Here is a 6,000-nt window from a genome sequence, read left to right as displayed (position 1 = left end):
GACTAATTGGCATGTTATGTTTACGTGACAACCCTTACTAGTTGGCTGTGTCGAGTGGTGGCGGGTTTTAACGACACATTTATATATTTACGCAATCTAGCCCAAAACAAAACCTCGATTATAGATGATATTGGTCGCAAAAGCCTACGTGTTAAACTAAATAATATTGATTGAATGTCAATCGACTGACAGGAACTCGGTAATGTTAATTGACTGTTGATTGAGTTGTTGGTCGTGATAATGATATGCACAATTAAGACTTTGATGCTAAAGTTGATTTTGATTTTAAAAAAATACTCATAAAAATTGGGTCTAGAATATTAACACTAGCACCGGATCCCATTAACAGAGGGACTGGTCTTCCGTATTGTGACGTGGAGAGTATGGGTGGTGTAGCCAGTCCGCCCTGTCCCTCTCCTCCTGTCGCCAATCCTAACAAGTGGGACAGGTCGGCTAAATAGACAACAATAAAACAAAAGTTTTGCGATGAGTCGACGCATTGTGTTCTGTCCTCCGGAGGAGTGGGCGACTCCTTAACAACTGAGCACCAGAGGTTTGTGGAATGGCAACACTTTTATTTTAAAAGTGTTCTTCCAAATGGCATTTGCGTATTTGCAATAGTGATCAGAAACACCCTCCAAGTCACAACACCGCAGCTCAATTCCTCAGCACGGAATCCACCCAAATCTAAATTGGGCGTGTTCCTCGTACTCAACTGTGCACCTGGGGTTGAGGATCCACTTCCTGATCACTAGCATTGGCGTAAAATAAAATAAAAACGCACCTGGCTACCCGTAGTTATTACAGCTGTAAAACGTAATACAAAATGGTTTCTTAGGTTCCCATATGCTGCAGAGTGCACAATTATACGTATGATTGATCACAGGTAAGCTCACACTGGCTACACTCGTCATTATTGCAGGTATGAGATGTTCACATATTTTTTGAATTGTATTATGTTAGTTTGTCGTTTTTGTGTGGGAAATCTAATAATTTGGCGTCGCCAAATTGTGGTAAGTTATTTGATTAGATTTACAAGTGTTAATAACTCGTTTATTTTGATCAATACAACTTGAATCAATTGATACAACGGAGTTGGTAGATGATTAGGGTGGTTTGGTGATGGAAAGTAATATTTGTAAGTTGATACCATTTTGTATTATTGTGTTGCATTGCGCTGTTCATTAGGAAGGCGCACAATGGCTGACTTAGAGCTTGATATTAATATTGAACTAATGGGGTGAGCAGAATACGTGTGTTTGCAGAGGTTACCTTATATAAGAAATAATTATTATTTTATATATTTATTGTTAGTTAAATATTACATTTTTTCCGCCTGAGGGCGACCGCTTGTGTTGCGATCGAAACGTCGTGATATATTATTTTTTGTTTAATTTTATTTTTCTACCTACATGACTTTACCGAAAGAATCAAAGAGTATAGTTAAATATTATTCCTTTAATTGAACCTTATGGCGCGACCCCGGCGTCCCATAAGCCCCCGGCTCTCGCATAAACTGCATTGCGACGTCATTTTATGTCTGTTGAAGGCGAACAATACGGCAATCTATCCCTCTCGACGAGCTCTACACGACGAGCTCTAATCAAAGTTTCAAAGTGGTGTTTCTTCTGCGCATTCGTTCTCGCTGCTGTGCTTGAACGACATGACAACAGAATGATCCGCACCAGGTGGGTCGCGGCGTTTATGTGCGCAGCGGGACGGAATCGCCAATAATAAATTACAGTGAAACCTTGGATTGCGAGTAACTTGGTCTGCGAGTGTTTTGCAAGACGAGAAAACATTTTAAATAAATAATAATTTGATAAACGAGCGATGTCTTACAATACGAGCAGTACGTAGAGTATTCGCTTTGTCTGCCGAGCATCGTGAGATCACAACTGAGCCAATGGTTCTCTCTCGCTGCGGGATTGTGGTAAATCATCTCCCATGCTCGGTCTCAGTCGGCGTGCCTCACTCGTATAGTCAACATCCGTGGGATCGTATACTGTTTACTATAGTACTATAGTGTTGTGACCACGTGTATACTGTTTACTACAGTAGTATAGTGTTGTGACCACGTGTATACTGTTTACTACAGTACTATAGTGTTGTGACCACGTGTATACTGTTTACTATAGTACTATAGTGTTGTGACCACGTGTATACTGTTTACTACAGTACTATAGTGTTGTGACCACGTGTATACTGTTTACTATAGTACTATAGTGTTGTGACCACGTGTATACTGTTTACTACAGTACTATAGTGTTGTGACCACTGTTTACTACAGTACTATAGCGTTGTGACCACGTGTATACTGTTTACTATAGTACTATAGTGTGACCACGTGTATACTGTTTACTACAGTACTATAGTGTTGTGACCACGTGTATACTGTTTACTACAGTACTATAGTGTTGTGACCACGTGTATACTGTTTACTACAGTACTATAGTGTTGTGACCACGTGTATACTGTTTACTACAGTAGTATAGTGGTGTGACCACGTGTATACTGTTTACTATAGTACTATAGTGTTGTGACCACGTGTATACTGTTTACTACAGTATAGTGTTGTGACCACTTGTGTGTACGTAAAGCATTTTTTATTTTGTGTCCAAGTGTAGTGACTGTTCTTTAGTAACTGTACTGCAAGTAAAAGTCGTCCTACACAATAACCCTCCTCCTCTCCTCTCTCTCGTCTCCCTCATACCAGCCACGATTAAATGTAATTAATAATACTTTATATTAAATTTTAATAATAAAAATATAAAAAGGTATTTTGTATTTATAATTTTTATATGAATACAGTATTTTTGGGTTGTGGAACGAATCATCTGAGTTTCCATTATTTCTTATGGGGAGATATACGAGTGCTTTGGATTACGAGCACGTTTCCGGAACGAATTATGCTCGCAATCCAAGGTTTCACTGTATTCATAATAAGGCGTTTTGGGTTAGATAACCCAAAAACCTTTATGCCTACTATAATCACCAAGGAATGTCTGTCCTTAACGCTTGTGACATCACTCCACATCGACCAGCCCACCTCATTAATAATCATGAGCATTTCTAGATTTGAAGCTTTTGTGACTGCAACGATTCATAATCTTTGGTTTTATTCGGTAAAGTCACGTAGGTAGAATGAAATAAAAAGAGGAAAAAACAATTAAATCACGACGTTTTGGCCACAACACAAGTAGCCTTCATCAGGTGAAGAAGCAGGACTGTCCGGAAAACAGCACTTGAGTGAACACTGCTAAGCATGGACAGCGTCTTTTAAGGTGTGGGAGGAAGAGAGCGCCTTGACAAAGGAGTTTACATATAAATTAGCATGTAACTGGGGGATTAGCATGATGTTGGCGTGGGAACGGAGGAGCGGGGAGAATAGTTTGCATATAAATTAGCATGTAACTGGGGGATTAGCATGATGTTAGTGTGGGAACGGAAGAGGGGGGGAGAAGAGTTTACATATGTTTGAGGGATTAGCAGCAGTTTACATCTCAACATGTTAGTATGAGGGATTAACACCACGGAGAACGTGGGTGGGTGCGAGCACACTCCATTTTCGCCGTCCCTTGTCGTAGGGGGTTCGGAGAGAGGGGGTGGTGTGCTGTACAATGTTCAGCTGTAGGGGGATTGGGAGGAGGCAGTGGAGTGTGAGCACACTCCATTTTTCGCCATCCCTTGTCGCAGGGGGTTCGGAGGGAGGGGGGGTGGTGCACTGTACAATGTTTGGGACAAACCCTTTTGTTATGCTGCAGGGGTTGTTGGAGGAGGCAGTGGGGTGCAAGCACACTCCATTTTTTAACACGAAAGCTAACGTTTGGCTTGATTTGAAACATTTCCAGTGGTTGCTTAATTTGAAACCATCCTCTCGGTTGAAGTTGTGTTTGTATATCTGAATGGTCTCGTGGACAGATCTCTGGTAATAACCTGTAGGTTTGCAGAGTACCTTGGTATCGGAGAAAACAATCTCATGATCACCCACAGCATTATAACAGTGATCAGCTACAGCAGAATAATTCGTTCTGCCATGTTTTAAATCTGATTCGTGCTCGCGAATTCGGTCAGAGATATGTCATTTCGTCTCCTGGATATAGCAGTCACCGCAGGTACAACTCAATTTGTAAACTCCGGGGTACTGTAAGTCAGGAATGACTTCCTTTACGGATGGGATCAGATCACGGATTTTGTGTACTGTATTGAACTGTACCTGGATATTGTGTTTGTTTAGAATTTTGGAAATCTTTTTAGTAACGCCTGCTATATATGGTAGTGTGAAAGTTTTGATCGGAGTATCAGGTGGTTGTTTCTGTATGGTGGGAGAAACAGCTTGGCGGATGATACGGTCAGAGTATCCGTTCCTCTTGAGGGCCACCCGTACATATTTGAATTCACTGGTCAGGTGGTATTGGTCCAAAATGCAATGAGTCCTATGGTATAACGTTTTGATGAGAGAATTATTTTGAGTCAGGTGGTGGTGGGAATCTGGCTTTAAGTAGGAATCTGTGTGGGTGGCCTTTCTGTTAACAGAATGTCCCAACGAGCCATCAGACCTCCTATCAAACAGAACATCCAAGAATGGCAGCTTGCCGTATTTATCCACTTCCATGGTGAATTTGATGGAAGGGTGTCTGGAATTGATGTGGTCAAGGGAAAGGTTCAAAGCTGGGAGGCCATGTGGCCAAATGACGAAAGTGTCATCCACATATCTCTTCCACAGGGAAGGACTGAGGGTGGATGTCTGGATGGCTTCTGATTCAAATTTCTCCATGAAAACATTGGCTATCACTGGTGACAAGGGGGAACCCATGCGGGTACCCTCATTTTGCTTGTAAAAGGTGCCATTCCAAGTAAAGTAGGTGTTGGTGAGGCAGTGCCTAACCAGCGCAGGTACATTGAGGTCTAGTCCATGTTGGACCAGATCCTTAATTATTTTAATGGTATCAGGTACTGGGACCTTGGTGAACAGGGAGACCACATCAAAGCTGACGAGGATATCGTCAGGGGACAGTACAATGTTTTTGACCATAGAGACCAATTGGGTTGAGTTAAGTACTTCTGAGGTGGTCTTGCCAGTGAAAGAAAGTAGAGTATTTGACAGAAAACGGGCCAGCTTGTAGGTAGGGGACTTGATCGTGGACATGATGGGTCGTAGTGGGGTACCTTCTTTATGGATCTTGGGAAGACCATAGAATCTAGGAGGTCTTGCAGCGGAGGGTTTTAGGGAGGGACGTTTGGTTGGTTCGATTAGGGAAGTCGAACTTGTGATGATCTTGTTTGTTTTAATCGTTAGGCTGTTAGTAGGGTCATTTTTTAATTTTTAGTAACTTCCATCATTGAGTAGGTCCTGGATTTTGTTGTTGTATGAGTTTTTATCCATAATTACAGTAGCATTGCCTTTGTCGGCTGAGAGGATGACTATATCATCTCTCTTTTTTAAATTCGCGAGTTCAGAGCGTTCATTTTTGCTGATGTTGCTAATGGGTTTCTTAGCATTCTTTAGAATAGTGGCTAATTCAGCTCTCGCAACGTCTGCTTGGATGTGTCCTATGCCTTTGAAGGCTACATCGACCTGAGAGATGATATCCTCTACTGGTATATGTTTTGGGGTGACAGCAAAATTTAGTCCTTTAGCCAATCGTTATTAATCAGAGTAGCATCCCGATTTCGGACAATCTGAAAAGAGTACTGGCTAAAGGACTAAATTTTGTTGTCACCCCAAAACATATTCCATTAGAGGATATCATCTCTCAGGTCGATGTAGCCCTCAAAGGCATAGGACACATCCAAGCAGACGTTGAGAGAGCTGAAATAGCCACTATTCTTAAGAATGCTAAGAAACCCATTAGCAACATCAGCAAAAATGAACGCTCTGAACTCGCGAATTTAAAAAAAGAGAGATGATATAGTCATCCTCTCAGCTGACAAAGGCAATGCTACTGTAATTATGAATAAAACTCATACAACGACAAAATCCAAGACCTACTCAATGAT

This window comes from Petromyzon marinus, chromosome 18 (assembly GCF_048934315.1).
Source record: "Petromyzon marinus isolate PM22_M1 ecotype Great Lakes invasive population chromosome 18, UKy_Petmar_22M1.pri1.0, whole genome shotgun sequence".
NCBI lineage: Eukaryota > Metazoa > Chordata > Hyperoartia > Petromyzontiformes > Petromyzontidae > Petromyzon > Petromyzon marinus.
This window is presented reverse-complemented; position numbering follows the sequence as displayed.